We start from the raw sequence: 18,664 nt of genomic DNA on the forward strand, positions 1-18,664 counted from the left end.
TTGTGCTACTATTCTGGATCCACGCTACAAAAAGGCGCTGGCAGGCAGAGCATTCTTTGCTTTTGCTGATGAAGATGTTACAAAGTACAAACGTTGGCTAGCCTTGTCAGCCAAGAAGTTTGAAACAGAACGGCTGGAAATTGAAGGAAATGGCAGTACATCAGCAGGCCATCCCCAGTCAAAACAATCCACTTCTGCACCTGTGGCTGTGGCACAAGTGACCTCTCAGCCGTTAAAGACACCGGCAACCGCATCATCTGCACGAAAGACAGCAGAAACATTGGAGGCTGAAGAGGATTGGCTAGCTCTGCGTGGGTTTGGTTCTCAAAAGGCCAGAGGCACAGCAAGAGCTACGCAAAGTGGAGGAACCTTGGAGGAGGACCTTGAGTCGATGGTGAAGGACTATCTGAATGACTCCACAGAGGTCTATGTTAATTCTGACCCATTGGCGTATTGGCATGGGAAAAAAGAATTGTGGCCACAGCTCACCAACCTGGCTTTAAACTACTTGTCTTGCCCACTCGCAAGTGTGTCTTCTGAACGGGTTTTCAGTGCGGCTGGTGGGATTGTAACTCCCAAACGGAGCCGCCTCTCGCCCAAAAATGTGGAGAGGTTAACAATGATCAAGATGAATCAGCACCTCATACCACCAGATATAAGAGTACGAGAGAGCGTGCCGGATGAAGAGGAGGTGGCCAGCACCATAGATGAGGGAATTTCTACTCTGTCAGGTGGCACTGACCTCACCCGGGCTGAATTCGCAGAGTATGATGACGAAGCCTTATTCTTATTCCTGGACCGTGATTCCGACTTCGAGCCCTGAAAATGAGACAACGAATCAATAACTTTCTTTTTCATCCTTATTCACTTTTATTCCTGTGTGTCTGTCTTTCTTTGTTGTGCACAGTTAATATAATTCAAACTTTAATCAGATTATCACAAAGACAAGCCCATCAGCAGAACTGTCTTCACTTGTTTGCTAATTTATTTGAAGGTGCCGCAGTCTGCATTCCTCAGGTTCACAAGTTCAGAAGAACATGCTCCTCTATCCTCCTCCTCCAGACTCCTATTTCCATCAAAGCAGAGGGCTGGTTTACGCCCAATGAAGAAAGACTCAGCACTTGTGGGGGTGTTGTTCTACCTCTTTGCAGGTGAGTTGACGGGTCTGGGGCCATTGCTGGGAAGCACTAAAAGTGGTTTGTGCCAAATCCGAGGCGGAAATTTTTTTGTGTTTTTGATGACTTGCTTGCCTTTGAGGTGCTCTTAGGGGGGGTTCCGTCTGTTTGTGGGTGAGTTTCATGGTCTGAGAGCATTGCTGGGACACTCTAATCTTGATTGCATTTGCTTTTCAGGAAATCCGTCGTGCCAACCCCGACTTATGGCCTAGCTACGCAGCGCGTTTGGACCGAAGGCCCAGAAATATTGCAAGTATGAGATTTTGCTTTTGGCCTGTTTGGGGGTGTTATGCTTCTTGGCGGGTGGGTTGCCGGGTCTTGGGGCATTCCTGGGAAGGTCTAATACCGGGTAGAAGTGGTTGGGACAAAATCCAGGCCGATTTTTTTTTGGGCTATTTCAGACATTTTGCTCTATGTAGCGTTTTCGGGGGCCTGTTTGGGGGGCTTGCTGGTGTTTGCGGGTGAGTTTCGTGGTCTGGGAGCACTGCTGGGACACTCTAATCTTGATTGCATTTGCTTTTCAGGAAATCCGTCGTGCCAACCCCGACTTATGGCCTAGCTACGCAGCGCGTTTGGACCGAAGGCCCAGAAATATTGCAAGTATGAGATTTTGCTTTTGGCCTGTTTGGGGGTGTTATGCTTCTTGGCGGGTGGGTTGCCGGGTCTTGGGGCATTCCTGGGAAGGTCTAATACCGGGTAGAAGTGGTTGGGACAAAATCCAGGCCGATTTTTTTTTGGGCTATTTCAGACATTTTGCTCTATGTAGCGTTTTCGGGGGCCTGTTTGGGGGGCTTGCTGGTGTTTGCGGGTGAGTTTCGTGGTCTGGGAGCACTGCTGGGACACTCTAATCTTGATTGCATTTGCTTTTCAGGAAATCCGTCGTGCCAACCCCGACTTATGGCCTAGCTACGCAGCGCGTTTGGACCGAAGGCCCAGAAATATTGCAAGTATGAGATTTTGCTTTTGGCCTGTTTGGGGGTGTTATGCTTCTTGGCGGGTGGGTTGCCGGGTCTTGGGGCATTCCTGGGAAGGTCTAATACCGGGTAGAAGTGGTTGGGACAAAATCCAGGCCGATTTTTTTTTGGGCTATTTCAGACATTTTGCTCTATGTAGCGTTTTCGGGGGCCTGTTTGGGGGGCTTGCTGGTGTTTGCGGGTGAGTTTCGTGGTCTGGGAGCACTGCTGGCTATATATACTTTACTTTGCAAGAGGTTTGAAGCAAATCCATGGTGGCTGAGGGGACTTAGGGCCTAGCTGCAGAGCGCGCGCGGAGTGATTTGGGAAATTTGTGAAAAAGTGACTAAGTCCCCATTTTTGTACTTTTGCTCTTTGGCTGTTTGGGGGTCTTCTACTCGTTTTCTCCTGGGTTGACGGCTCTGGGGCCATTGCTGGGAAGCTCTAATACCGGATAAAAGTGTTTTGGACCAAATCCCAGGCGGAATTTTTTTTGTGTTTTTGATGACTTGCTTGCCTTTGAGGTGCTCTTAGGGGGGGTTCCGTCTGTTTGCGGGTGAGTTTCGTGGTCTGGGAGCACTGCTGGGACACTCTAATCTTGATTGCATTTGCTTTTCAGGAAATCCGTCGTGCCAACCCCGACTTATGGCCTAGCTACGCAGCGCGTTTGGACCGAAGGCCCAGAAATATTGCAAGTATGAGATTTTTCTTTTGGCCTGTTTGGGGGTGTTATGCTTCTTGGCGGGTGGGTTGCCGGGTCTTGGGGCATTCCTGGGAAGGTCTAATACCGGGTAGAAGTGGTTGGGACAAAATCCGCGCGGAAAAGCCTTTAGTTTTGGCACTTTTTGTAACTTAGGGTTCGTTAGGGTTAGCCCTAGCACCAGGATTGCATGTGTATCGGGGTGTTCTAGATTTTTCAAACTGAGTTCTGGGGTCTTAGAGCACTCGTGAGAATGTGTAATTTTGGTTGCAAGTCATTTGAAGAAAATCCATGGTGGGAAAGGGGGGATTTGGCATAGTTAAAGAAAGCCTTTGCCACTATTCTTAACTTAGGGTTCGTTAGGGTTAGCAGTATTTCTATTGCATGTGTTTGAGTGGGGGGGATTTCGAGTCTTGGAGCGATGCTGGCTATGGCTACTTTTGCTTGGTTGCTTGCAAGTGGTTTGAATACAATCCACGGGGGGTAATGGGTAATTAGGGTACTTCGGCCTACTTTTACTTTCAAAGTAAGTTTTGTCTCCAGTTTTCTGCTAGGCCTCGTTTTTTGGGTGGGAGCACTGCTAGGAAGATCTATTTTTGTTCTAAAACACAGTTTACAGTACACCTAGCTTGAGGGGCAAGATCCGCTACATTAATTTGCCCATACTTACTTATCCTTCAAAAGGTGACTCAGAGTACGCACTTTCAAAAACATTGTACTGTCTGTCTACTAGGAAAAACAAATTGTGACTTTTTGCACTCCACAGCCTACATACCTTATATTTATTTATCAGTGGTGTTGTAATATTATATCACTTCCTGTTTTTCGTTGAATAATTACAGGCCGGGTTTCAGTCTCTGCAATGGGGAAAAAAGGATGGAGTCAGGCTTCACAGTAGCGAGCCACAATTCAGCATCAGGCAGGCAGTGGACAGGGTGTCTTCTGGTGACCAACATCGGTGGACGAAGCGTCGGCTGCAATGGAGGAGTGCCGCTAATAGGAGGATTTTTTTTCTGCGGGCAACTTACTTACCACTTCCAACAGGACCACTACAACCACACATAGATACAGTATCCCTTGCCTTTTTCTCTGACTGTGACTGCATTTCTTTGCTCTCTCTCGGCTTCTACATTGATCCCTTAACACATCACTTAGTCCACTCCACTATCTGCACCACACATAGTCATTTGTAAGTGCTCCTACGTAATTCGCAAGTCGCAGCACGCCCCAGGCCGTAGAGGACTGGGATGGCCCCAATGATGAAGCATGTCACCAAGGGGCAACCCTGGTGAGTGAGGGGACACCTAGAAAAAAAGCAATTTCTCCTTTTCTATCTACTATACCTTCTGTCAGGTTACGCAGCCCCTAAGCGCCTACCGTACTATGAAACTACATTTCCCATGAGTAGGCGGGAGACTTGCAGACTATTTAGTGAGACTATATGAGAGTACCCTTGTATGTTAGGACATCACTTCACTGATGCCTGTCTTGTCTTCTCTTACAGGTATCCTTTCCCTGCTGACCCTACCTTTACCCATCCCACATTTTTTATTTTAGTTTGTTATTTTTCTCCCTCGCCTAATGCCTCGAACACCCTGTGTTTACACTTCTGGGTGTTGGTGACATTTGGAGGTGGAACCATATTTGCATCGACTGGATCACGGGGAGTAAACGTGACACCTTCCAGACCAACCCCATTGAGTGTTGTTGTGAATGGATTTATAGTGACCAGCAAGGCTCTCGGGTATCTGGCTACAGAGACCTTATGTTGAATATAGTTATCAATAATTCCACACAGGCCCTGTACTGTCGCATTCTTTCTTTCCACAGTTGTCGATGATATATTCTTACTCTGCTTGACAAAGAACCATTGCTAATGTGAAAGAACTTCAACCGAATTAGTAGTTATACTTTACCATTTGTTAGGCTACAATGTGGCACTGCTCTACTGTACTTCTGTCACCTGCTATATTCTCAGTTGTACCGTTGAATTGCTCAGGAGGACAAACCAGATTTCATTTTCTTTTTTTTCATAGGCATGCAACTGCCACTGTGGCACACCACTACTACCACCGCTATGAGGAAATTTTATCCGACCAAGATTGCCAACGTTATTCGGTGTTTCCCGTGGAGCCAGCCCTGGGCCTAGCCCTACTTTCAAACACAAATTACAGGTAAGATAAGCGTTTGGTGGTTTGGGGGTATAATGGAGTATTAGTACGAGAGACGAGAGCCTGAAGGTAGTACTACTAAAGTCCTAGGACTCTTGGATTCACTTCACTTAGTCTGTGAGAGGCACTTAGTGTTGAAAACATTTGGGCATTTACACTTAAAGGAAGAAAATGGAACTAAACTTTCAGGAAAACAGTCAACGTTAAACCCCCACCCACCAGGCAAGCAGTAAAAAACAGGTATGCTCAGATAAAGTTTGAAAAAGTATATTTATATCCCTAACAAAATAATCTCCCGCAAGACCCTCCCTAACCCCAACGATTGTCCTTCAAAAGTCCCCAAAAACCCAACTCCCAATTCCCACCCCCCAAAAGTCTCTAAAAAAGGGGCAAGGGACACTAGGGGTGGATGCTGTTCACTTTTTGGGCCAGGGCATCATGCTCCTCGCGGAGCAAGGCGAGCTCCTGCTGAAGGCGGGACACCATCAGGGTGGTGCGGCGCAGGCGTGCCTTCACTGCCTTGCAGGTGCAAGGCCTGTGAGAAGCAGCTGTTGGCCTTGCTGCTCGGCGGTGGCGTTTGCCTTTGGCAGCCCGGCTCAGTCTCGGTGGACCACTGTGCTGGGTCACGGTGGCAGCCGGTGAGGCCACGGAGGACGACGTTGTCGTTGTTGTCGACCGCACACTTTCCACGTCCTCCAGGGCCACCAGCCGCCGATATTCCGCAACAGTGGCCTCGATTCTCCGTTGCCGGGCCGCTCTAGCCAGCTCCTTCCTCCTTGTTCGTTTGGAAGGAGAACCTATATGAAGAAAGAAAGACATAGTCTGTAACCAATGCTCTTTAAGATTAACTCAATCATTCAGCAGAAATGTGTGCTGCAGTACAACTAGCAACTTGCAAGCGCATTACATAACTATTGAGGCCAGTATCTATCTAACCTCACACTTCTTCATCCTTGCTCTAACATTAGTGGGAGTTTAAGGAACAAATTCTATGAGCACTGTGGACTTCCATTGGAGTCGACTATGAAAGTACACCAGTCTTATTCTTCTTCTTGTCTCTTGTTTTGGAAAATTGGTACGTTATTTTCTGCAAGCCGGCATAATGCCAGCGCGGTAAACTTGCACCCGAGAAAAAGAGACGCACGCCATGAGGAGTGACCTAGACTTGCGTTGCCGTTGCGTTACTGTACCCGTCCAGTACATGCAGGTGGTGAATCTCTTACTTTTCTATTACGGGTGGCACTGAGAATACTCTGTTACAACTCAAGGGCTACTGCTTAATTAATTTAACTTTCACCCTACAGTGGAAATGAGTACTAGAAATGGAAAATTGAAGAAGATAAATAATCTGATTATCTATCACTTCACATGGGATGTTTTTGCTTATATATGGGATGACTTTAGGTGCTTTGCTTTTTATTGAGTGACAGGCAGTGATACATCCACACATGAATGACTGAGTACTACTAAACTTATTAAGAGAGGTAGGGAGTGGCCACCATAATAACCGGATCTATGCAGTGCTTGCAATACAAACTACTGCTACTATTTATGGTAGTATTTGGACAAAATTAAAAGTTCTTTTCCTTGCCTTTCCTACACTGGAACGGACGTGCGGGTGCAGTGTTAGTGTTACATGCTCTTCAAAGTTACACTTACTTCATCCACTGACCGTCTACTCTCTCTAGATCATGGGTACTCACAAACTTTCTCTCAGGGGCTACATTTACAGTGTAGTTTGGGGCCGAGGGCCGCACTGGTGGGGGCGGAGTCAGAGGGGGCGGGGCTAAAGCAAAACGATAACTTGTGACCATGAGGTTGCACACAGGTCCCTGCAGCAGATGCCCTCATCCACTGAGCCACCAGACCCAGCATTTACATACATCTCTCTCCCTCCTGCTGTCCCTCCTGCCCTCCCTCCATCTCTCTCTCCCTCCTGCCCTCCCTCTCCCTCTGTCATCTCACTGTGTGTGTGTCTATCTGTGTCAGCCTTCAGCCCGGGTTGAGACCGCTTCCTCAACGCGCACACACAGACAACAACACCAAAGTACTTAACAGGTCTTTAAAAGACCATTAACATATTATTGAGGCTTTGTTTGTTTTAGCGCCCCTGCTTCTCCACCCTGACAATCACTGCTTGCCCGGCCCCACAGAGCAGAGGCTTAGTTCTATTTCACCTCTTTGTGGCCTTGCATCTCCACTCTGCTCTGTGGGGGCCGGGGGAGCAGTGATTGTCAGAGTGGAGATGCAGGGGCGCTAACAGGTGAAATACAAAAAAGCCTCTGCTCTGTGGGGGCCGGGGGAGCAGTGATTGTCTGCAAGGTCAGCGCACCGCCAACGAAGGCTTGCCGGGCCACCACCGGCCCGCGGGCCGTACTAGGAGTACCCCTGCTCTAGATACACATATGCTATCTAAGAGTCAGATAGTAGCATGATCCAGGTATATGGACACATACAGTTTCTGTGTCACCCACCCAGGCTGTTGTCCTTCCACCCATCATTGCTTCATCATTCACCCAGCCATGCATCTCATATTCTTGCCTTCCCAGCTAGTCTTCAATCTCAATAAGTAAGGAATATATAAGAGCTTACCTCTGGCCGCCACCACCACCGTCTCAACTCTCACAGCTGCCGCCGCCGCCTCCTCCCCTGAAGCATCGCCCGATTCGCCCTCCGCCTCGGTGTCGAGCACCACCACCTCCACACTGGCCCCGCCACCAGATGTTCCACCTACAAAGTACATTTAAGAATGTTAGAATAAAGCAGTCACTAGTATTTGGTCTAGGAATGAAGACATGTGAAAACAATGTAATTTGTGACTGTCGTTAAAGTTAAAAAAAAAATGTCCCTTTTTCCAGGGAAGGTTGTCTTGCTGCACTTTTTGGCACAACTGATGAAGGCTGTTTTTTTAACACGCACCATTTTTCTCCACACAGACAGAAGATGGACTTCTAACAACAAGATCAAGTTGAAACCAGGTGAGAGCTCGGCTCGACCACAAGAAATGTCTTCAATTAATCGTCAGCACTAACCACTTTTCCATTATCAGTTAAACGTTTAGTTTTATTATGACTTCATTTTAATAAATGTGTTTACTTTTAATAAAGCTTTTAAACTTAAATACAATCTGTGTTTTTTGGTCCAGACTAGAGTGACTGAGCGAAAGGTTTTGCAATTTTTGCAAGCATGAGTCCAGATAGAACACTTCAAAAGACATTATGGACAATCCCAGAGGACTGCACTAAGTTGATAGAGCTATTGCTGACTAGAATCATGGGAGTTTCGCCAACCGTGCAATCTTAGTTAGCTACACAGACAGACTAATAAGAATAATCTAGTAATACCACAGGGAGTCATAGTAGAGGCAGGATAAGAATTTAGATACAGTCTACAAGAAGAGCAAAGACAATTTTGAAAAAAGTCAAATGAGGAACGCTAGGAAAAATAGGTACTAGTCTAAAATGAAAACTTACTGGGGCCAGCAGAGGAGCCCTCGCCTGCCCGATCCTGGCCCTGTTGATGAACAGCATCCGCCGCCTGCTGCTCCTGTGTCCTCCTCTCGCCCCTGGGGGGAGCTGACGTACAACATGAAAGAAAGAACAGAAAACATGGATGATTGTTGCTTGTCAATGTCAACCAAATCAAACATTTCAAAAGAACAATAACAAAATATTTCTGCGAAATTATATTGATTATGGTTACTTTTCATTTATATGCGGACCTGTGACTTCGAAAGTCACGTAACTCACTAAACAAAGTACTGAAACGTTCACCTAGGACTGGCAGGCAGCAGTCCGCAGGCAAGACGCAAAGTGACAGACAAACTCCATTGTGATTTCAGTCAGATCAGTGACAACACTAACAGTTGCCTGCTACATTACCAGTCATTTAAATATTCAAACTATCAATCCACCGCCACTATTTTTCTTATTGTCAGGGTTACAAAGGAAGGGGCAGATTTAAGCCCTTGCGGCTCTTTTGCGCCGTTCTTGCGTGACTTTTGTGACGCAGCAGCTAAACAAAAAAGGGCGCCATGGTGCGGCGTATAATATTATAACAACGTGACGCATTTGGGAGATGCATCCCGTTATAAAGCCCTGCGCCATCAGGGGGCGTTCCGGCGCAAGGGAGGGCATTCCTGCGCTGGAACACATCCTAATAGTGGCTGAGGGAAATCTACAAAATATCAATCAGTCACCTTTAGGACAATGATGCGTCACACAAACCCTGCACCTGCTTGAAGCAGACGTACGGCTTGACCCAGCATTGGGGAGATAGGGTACCCCAGAGCATTGATGGAGCTGCGCCATCGTTGCGACGCAACTCCAGCAGTAAAGCTTCGGTGACGTTTTGGGCCCATGGGGCGCCGCCGCCGCATTGCAAATACGGCGCACCATGTTTGGTGGTGGTAGCGGGCCGCACAATTAATGGCGCATCCCTGCTACTTTGCAGGGATGCGACGGTAATTGCAATTCTGCCCCTTAGGGGCATACTTACTTACGCGTTCTGGCGCATCTCCAGAGATGCGCCAGATCAAATGCGTCACGCAAAACTACCCTTGCGACACGGCAGATGTGCCTCATTTACAATGCGGCGCGCCCTGGCGCAAGGGTAGGCACTTGCGTGACGCATCTCGTCACGTAAGAGCGGCGCATCGCTGGAGTCACGTCGCCAACGCAATGCAACTCCAGTAATGCTCAGGGCCACCCAATACTTTACATGCTGTGTCAGTCCTTTCGCCTGCTTCGAGCAGACATAAGGAATTGAATTGACGTAGCAGCGGCGCAGAAGTGCCTGCGTTAAATCTTGTAGATTTCACGCAGGCAATTTTGCGAGGCGCACAGCCGCTGGACCGCCCACCCTGCGTACTAGGAACGCACCCATTGTGGTGCAGGCCCATGGCTTTATAACGTGACGCATCTCCCTAGATGCGTCATGCTGTAAATGACTTGCAGGGATGCGGCACGTTTACGCCGCTGTTGCGTCACGCAAGGCAACGTAAACGTGGCGCAAGGGGCTTGTAAATGTAATCTGCCCCCTAGTGTCTAGCATTACGCAGTTCTGTTAAGTACACTCATACATAATAGTTACTCAGGCCAATGAGACCACGAAATAGAAAACAAATAAGCATAGTAGCAACCCCACTGAGAAGGAGAGCAGTGCACCTGAAATGCACAGAAGATTTTGAAATATAATTTAACTACAATGTAATCGTCATCAGCGGCATTATTGGCTTGCTCCATGTAAAAAACAAATATTTGCAATACAACAACACAGAGCAGGAGAAAACATCATAGTAGTGAGTGATTAAATGCCAATGGCTACTACTACTCACCAAGGCCGGGGATCTCCAAGCCGAGCTGGTCCAGCAGGTCGCGCTCGCGGTCCAGGAGGTCCGTCCAGCGATGGGTGACCTGGCTGTAGGTGCGCTGGACCCCGTAGAGGTGGGATATGGCCCAGCACACCTTCTCCCACCGCTTCCGGCGCTCCCGCATGTTATAGCCGCCGGCCGCGATCCTGCCGCCTCCCGCGATGGTCCTGGGCAGGCGGCGCTGGACAAAGTACACCAGCGCGCCCACTTCCTCCGGGCTGAATATCTCCCGGCGCGTCACCTGCTCCCCCCTCGATCTCACGCCTGCTGTCCTGCCACTGGGTCCAGCACTACTCCCCGCCGCCGCTGCGGCCCTCAAGTGCCTGGGCAGCTTCACGGCGCCTGGCTTGACCATGGTCTGGGCAGGTAAGGTAGGAAGAAGTAGAAAATTAAGAAAGAATAGGATAGGGAAGAAGAAAAGAAAAGAGTTTACAAAAGTAGTTTAAAAGTAAAGAAAAATAGCAGAAAAGACAAAAATATACAGCTAGGAAAAGAGAGGGATAGATAAGAAGCAAAATCGTAAAAAAAAAACTGAAAACAAGCAAAGGATGGGAAAGATATCAAGAGGATTAAACACCATGCCCAGACACAGGAAATGAATGAAAAACAAGATGGCCGGCGCCCGTTTCCGAGCGCGAAAGTCAGTTCGCGCGAGATTTTCCTCGCGATCTCGTGCGAACCTCTAGATTTCCCGCGCGATCTCGTGCGAACCTCTACTCGCAATGCGCTTACTGCGCGAGATTATACATAGCGGGCGGAAACGGAAATACGTCACGCAAACAAAATGGCCGCGCCCGTACTCGACCTTGGGGTAAATTCGCGTGTTGCGCTGCAAGCGGCTCGCGAATACTGCAAAAAAACTCGCGAAACAACAAGCCGCAAAAAAATAAAATGCTCATTCGCACGAATTGGCGGCTTCCGCGGTCGGTTTCGCACGACGCCGCGCCCCGCGAATAGCGCGAAAAAAACCGCAAAACGATTTCAGCAAAAGCAAAAGCAATGAGCAGGTGCAAAAGGTCAACCTCATGATTTGTAACGATTCTTTGTATTGCTTCCTGAGGGGGCCCTCCAGAATTCGGTTGCCTGCTTGCAACTATTGTGTGACCCTGCTCTGACCTTAACTGTATGCCACAAAGGTCCTGATTTACAGCTAAAGGAGCAGACAAGCAGGTGCCAGGCTGGAACTTTAAATTCTTTCAGTGACACATTAATTAGCCCCTAATTCATTATTGTCAGTTGGGGCAGGGCAGGTGTTGTAACTAATTTTGCAACAATGAAAGCACTTAGCAAGTGCAAAAGATCACTAATCAGGGCGCACTAAGGAAGCAGGTGCCAGCTAAAAAAATATTCTGTGACACATTAATCAGCCCCAAATTAATTCAGGTCACTTGAGGCAGGGAAGGTGTGCTTTGCTTTGCCGAAAATAATGTACACTGGACAACCAGAGGGTGTGGTGATGAAACAGAGGGTGGCATGGGTGGGCCAGAGGGTGGCATGAGTAGTCAGAGAGTGGCAGTGGTGACAGAGAGTGGCAGTGATGAAGAAGAGTGTCCCAAACAGGCTGGACATGTAGAAACAACAAGTTCGCAAAACTTGCGACCCGACAGGTAAGTTCGCAAATTGCGAAATTGTAAAAACCCTCGCGAACTGGCAGAAACACGGGCGAACACAAAAAAAAAAAAAAATCCGCAAATTCGCGGGAATTCGCGGATTTTGCGGATTGCGAATCCGCAAATCCGCAAAATTCGCGAACGCGAGATCCGCAAAATTCGCCCATGCTTACTTGGAACGCCTTTGTCCTGGTCAAGTCCACTGAATATTTGTTCGCTAATTCTGTTAGTTTCTCGTGAGCTGCCCTAGCTCGACGAGTAACAACCTTCGCTACAAACAACAGTTCATCTGGTTAGTATAGTTCTATTCTTTCCAACGGTATTGTACCTTCCACTATCTCTTCTACCTCTGACTTGAGTCTTAGCACATCTATTCTCTTTGCCTTTATCACCGCTCTCAATGTGCCTTGACTAGATGTTTCACTCAGTTCTTTCCCTTTACATTCCTGACTCACCCTTCTGTCTTCCTCGGGGGTGTTATGGGGAACACTTCCTCTCGCCCATCTTTCACAATCCCACTCTTGTCATCTTTCTGCAGTTCCAGGGGTAATCTTACCCCTATTTTCCTCACTCCCACGGTCCCCTTCTTGTCTACTTCCATTAGACCTGCAATGGGATATTTCCCTGTTCTCCGAACCCCACTGTCTGCAATCGTCTCTTGACCTGTCACTCTGGTTATCCGCAACTGTCTCCCAGGTTCTCAAATCTGGCCTCAATTCTCTAATTGACCGGGGCCGTGGTCCTCTCAGATCCATCGGTCCTCTTAAGCCTCCCTGTTCTCTTTAGGAATCTGCTGATGCTGCCAAAGGGGTGCTCCTTTCTATCGGTCTGGACCATTGATTCCATTCGTCTGCCACATTACTCCTACCTTCACTGGTATTCCTTTCCCTGTCCATCTGTGGCAGACCCTCGGGTTGTGTTTGCTCTGGATTATATACTGACACTATCGGACCTATGGTAACAGGTACCGTAAGGGCATCTGGTAACCTCTGAGCATTGGCCCCCTCTTCACAGTGTACCTTCTATACAGTGAATCTTCCCACTAATCTTGCTTCCGGGGCCAGTTGAGGTACCTCACTTTCCACTGAGACGGCCCTGTTCCCTACCGGACCTAAATCACTCTCTCTTAGGATGCCACCGTCCACCGCCGATGTTCCCCTTTCTGTTGGTGGTGGTGAGGTCCCTTCTATTTCTGGATTATATGGAGGTGGTCTGTCCGACAACAGCCTCTCTATCAGACTATTTTCCGTTTCACTGTCATCGTCTTCTGTATTCTTTTTCTGTGCTTCCCTTTCACTAACCAACAATGGGTACAACCTATCCCCTTCTATTGTCTGTACTCTTCATCTCTTGGCTAGTGCGTCCCACCTCGCGTCCTGCACTGCTCTAACTGATCTGTTCACTCTTTCTTGTCTTCTGTCCCTATTCTTCTCGTGGGCTGCCCTGATCCACGCATTCAAAGCCTCAAACTGTGTTGGTCTAGGCAAAGGTCGCAGAGAAGACATAATCGCTTTTAGCTGGTACAACACCTCTAATCTGAATGTCCCGTACTTAGGAAACGTCAGTTCCTCATTCCCATCAGTCATCTTACACCAGTTCTCAAGCCACAATATAGTATGTAACCCAACGTTCGTAGCCATGTAATGGGCTGGCGTATCCTCGGGTGGAGCCTCTTCCCCACCCCGAGGTTCTAGCCTCTTTTCTCCAGAAAAACAACTTCGCAATCCTTTTAAACATTTCATGATGATACCCACAACAATTTCTTGTTTATTACTTTCGTTCGTTTCCCAATGGCAATCCACCAATCCCAGCGCGGCTTCACTCTGGCCGTCCTATCCTAGCGCGGCTCTTCGCTGACGTCACTCACTTCCCGCTAACCGCCCTATCTCAGCACGGCTTCACACTAACCGTCCTATCCAAGCGCGGCGCTTCCTGACGTCACTCTCCTCCGTTTGCAGCAGTTCCCCTCCTTTCTCCGCTCGTCTCTCGGTCATGCATGCGTCCCAATCATACGCTTTGAAATGATCACTTCCGACCAAGAAATCACTTCTCCGATTGTACGTCCACAGTCTGACTGTAATTGTCACCGACTGGCAAATGTCTGTCCAATTAACGATCAAACAATCGCCTCTCTGATAGGTTTCATACACACGGTAACTTCCGACTAGCGTCCGTTACCCACGCATTCACACATTCGTTCCCCCTATCTCGGTCCTGCGGGCGATCAATGGTACCTCATGATCCCCTTTCAATGGTCGACAATTACTGTGGGTGTTCGATACACCCGAACCACTTAAGTTCTCCTTGAGCTTAAGATTTTCACCGGTTGCGCGCGCTCACAACCTGTTCTCCTTTCACACTACAGGCACTCAACTCCGCTAGACAATACAATACGACAACACAATACACACCGCAATCTAACACGCATGACCCTTTTTATACTCACACTCTTACGACCTGCTGCTTTCTGCCGTACCGTCACTCTCCGTCATCTTCCGTGGATCGCCATTCTCCGTCCGCAGTTCTATGGACGCACATCTTCAGATCTCTATGGGCCTTGGGGAGAATCTTAACCTATATGGATTACCTTCACTCTAGAAGATAAACCATCCTACTCTGCTACCAACTGGAAAGGCGGGAAATTTCAATCTAGAGTTTGAACCAGATCTCTAAAATCCCGTCACAGGTCGATTAGACCTTTGTACCTGTCATAGAGTGTAGAAGGCAATCTTTTTTAACAAATCAATTCGAACCACTTCCATTTCCTTCCCCAAAGAACCACTGACAAAAGGTCAAGTTTGAAAATTTATTATAAAGCCAAAAGCAATTGTGTATATAAACACCTCAGTAAAAGGTTCAGCAAATACACAGGTACTAGTACAAACATAATCCTACGGAAAAGTCTCAAACGACTGAGAAACAGCACTAATATAATTTCCAAGACCACCAGGCTTGCAAGGATTGCTATGATTTGGGTCTTGGTAGGCATGGACGAAAAGAAGAAATACATCAGGATAAGTCTGTCCCTACACTATACTAAGTGTCATCCCTACAACCAGGTTCTTTCCTAACAAAAAGGTGTCAGCCGTAGTGACTTTCAAAGAAGTTCACTCACTCAGTTCGGACTTAGCCTCTTGAGCTCATCTCGCACAGCAACTCTCTGCCTACCCAGCATCTTTCTTCGCCCTCGTGTGCTTCTACTCTGCCCTCCTCCCGGGGTGCTGTCCCTAATACGAAACCCACAATTCGGTTCAGGGCCGGACTGGGAACCAGAACCGGCCCTGGCAAAGTGCTCGGCTGGCCACCCTCCCCCCCTCCGGGAGGAGAGGGGAGGGGGGAGAGTTGCGATCGCGCTCTGTGACAGGGCCGGTTTTCGGCCGTTTTTGTTACAGGGCCGTTTTTGCAGCATAACAGCCCTGTAACAACAAGCCTTTGCAATGCAATGGTTTCGCCTTTGGAAAAGTTAGAGTTATTGGCATTGCTCATGACATTTCTTTTTTTTTTTTTTTACTTATAAATAAATGGCATTGTTATTTACATTGCCAACAGCTCTCACAGCCCACACAGCCCACACAACTCTCACAGCCCACACAGCCCACACAGCCCACACAGCCCACACAGCCCACACAGCCCTCACAGCCCTCACAGCCCACACAGCCCTCACAGCCCACACAGCCCACACAACTCTCACAGCCCACACAACTCTTACAGCCCACACAACTCTCACAGCCCACACAACTCTCACAACTCACAGCCACACAACTCTCACAGCCCACACAACTCTCACAGCCCACACAACTCTCACAGCCCACACAACTCTCACAGCCCACACAACTCTCACAGCCCACACAACTCTCACAGTCCACACAGCTCTCACAGCCCACACAGCTCTCACAGCTGTCACAGCCCTCACAGCTGTCACAGCCCTCACAGCTGTCACAGCCCTCACAGCTGTCACAGCCCTCACTGCTGTCACAGCCCTCACAGCTGTCACAGCCCTCACAGCTGTCACAGCCCTCACACTTAAGTTTTTAAGGCACTCCTGATGCAGCAATATTTTACCTGAAAATCCCGAAAGCATGGAGTGTGATAATTTCCGGTTATGGTGTTACCCTTCCATTAGGAGACTGCCCTTAGGGTTTTAGAGTTATTGCTGAAATTGTTATTTTTACATTTCAGCAGTTGCCTTCGACACTCAGGGCTATATTACATGGACACACTTTGCTAGGTCTTATCTAGTGAAAAGTGTCCTTGAATAAGAATCAAGATTCTGCCTTTTAATTGTAGCTCTATATGTACATATTGAGGCACACAAGATTTGTCAATAAAGCATCACTGGGGCAATAATATACTAATAAAGTGACAAGAGACCTAACATTGGACACTGACACTTTTTAGAGTTGCCAGTACAGCAACAGAGGGGCAATGATATACTGATACCAGGATCAGGGGTACACTAACATGGAGACTAGGATAACAGGCATGCAGTTAACATTGGGACCGGACACAGGGATACACTTACACGTGATCAGGGAACAAATGGACAATGGCACATAGAAGAGGGGATATGCCTACACTGGGAGAAGAAGCACATGGATTTATATACAGGCAATACACAGACACACAGAAAGCAAAAGGTCCCGGGGTACACCCATCATAGAACAGGAGGCACATACTTTGCGTCAGAGAATGAGCAAGGACCTGACAAATCAGTGAGAACACAACAGATAATACTGAATAGAAGCGGAGGATTTTGATTTGAGGCAAAAACACTTGAGCAATAAGACAATGGTGCAGAGAACACCAATACTTCAACTAGGGGACATGATATCCCTTTCCAAGCAAGACATGCATCAACTGTGGGCCAGGGAACACACCACAACAGAATGGAAAAGAACCAACTCTATAACACGCAATGCACTAATAATGAAATAGGGACGGGACAGAAGGAAGCAGACATCCAAACAGACACGGAAGCGGGGGGGGGGCGGGAAAGACACGGAAGCGGGAGGGGGGAGGGGCGGGAACGGCCACAGCATCACCAACCCTGAAAGTGGTGCAACAGTGGAAGCTGGGCAGCATCTCCTACGGAGCTTTTTTTTTTTTTTTTTTTTTTTCTCTTTTCTTTTTAATACAAAATACAAGCAAAGAGTACACATACATAAAACAGAAGCTCTGGGGCTGGTACATGGCCTTAAAAACGCTTTAATAAAAGCAAAGCAATTTTATTTTCTTTGTAGGTACACAGACCACAGAATGGGAAATTTAAAACTATCACAAAGACTAGCACACAAATTTCAAAGCAAACGCAAGGACTGCATCTAAAATTTTACAAACTTGGCCAACATAGCTCTGGTTTACTTCATCCCCATCCACGATATTTTTGAATGTATATATAGTTTTTTTTTTAAATAAAAACATCACATTGAAACTGATCTCCTAGTACCAAGCGTCAGATTTCAGCACTGTCAAGGTATCCCAAGTTATCCTGCCCCACCCCAGACTTCAAATACTTTTACCCGCACAAATAATGTTAAAAAAATTAAACAGAAGAAAGCAGACCAATGACTAGACACACCCTCACAGGAAGCGGGGCAAGGAATCTCAAAGCTAGTAATCGTTGCAGCTAGGTCACAGGCCCAGCTCAAGCCTATCTCACAATCTTAACACTAAGAGTAACATTTGAGGGATCAATCTAGAAATCAAGAAGTTTCTAGAAATAAATATTGCATCCCTTCAATAATTATGCCTCTGTTCAATAGATAAAGCAATAACTGTATTAAGTTCAGATAACAGTTGGAGGGCTGACTGTTTACTAAACCATTATTCAAATGAGCAAATAACCAGTTCTCCAAGTCAACTAAACCTCTACCCAGGAAGCACAGACTTGCATGTGTGCAGACCAACATCACCACAAAAAAGGCAAGTTACTTAAAACACAACAAAAAACAGCTCTTCAGTTTTGGAGCATCTAGAGAACCGATCCAGGATGCCACCAAAAGGTCAGTGGTAAACTGAAAAACTGCCAGTCTGATTCTGTCTCGTCAAACAGTTTTGAAGAGGAATGTGCATACCTTTATTCAAAAGCCTTAAATAGAATACAAATATTCAACCACGCCACCAACAACGAGGCAGTCCGTTTTTTGAGAGGGAGGAGGTGGCGAGTAGGCTAGAAAGTGATTTCTTTCATACCCTCCGAAAATCCTACATCTGCCAATACACATTTATAATACATGCCTATTTCCTCCGAACAGGCCTTTCTTTGCCTTGTGACTGCATACAGAAAAACACAACAATGTCACAAACACCGTTGGCACTGCAAGACACATCTGATTTGCAAGGTTAAAACTAGCTTGGCCTGCTTTAAAAGGTTTGAATCAGAATACAGAGTAGCTTCTAACAAACAATTAAGGCTTTGAATAATCTGCAGCTACTATAACTTGATCAGTGACAGATTAAAGAAATCCTTAATAAATCGCTCCATGATTAATGTTGTGCTTGCTTCATGCTAAATCTCCTCTCCCCCAATGTACACACCTGGTTACAAAAATAAATTCCGTTGGAACACACTCCATAAATTGTTGCCTGGCAATCAAGGCCCATTTCAAAAAGAAGTCGAAAAAACTACTCACATTTAGCCAATAGGCACTTGTAAAACTACAAGCACATTTCCAGCCCTTCTCC

Source organism: Lissotriton vulgaris, chromosome 11 (genome assembly GCF_964263255.1).
Source record: "Lissotriton vulgaris chromosome 11, aLisVul1.2, whole genome shotgun sequence".
NCBI lineage: Eukaryota > Metazoa > Chordata > Amphibia > Caudata > Salamandridae > Lissotriton > Lissotriton vulgaris.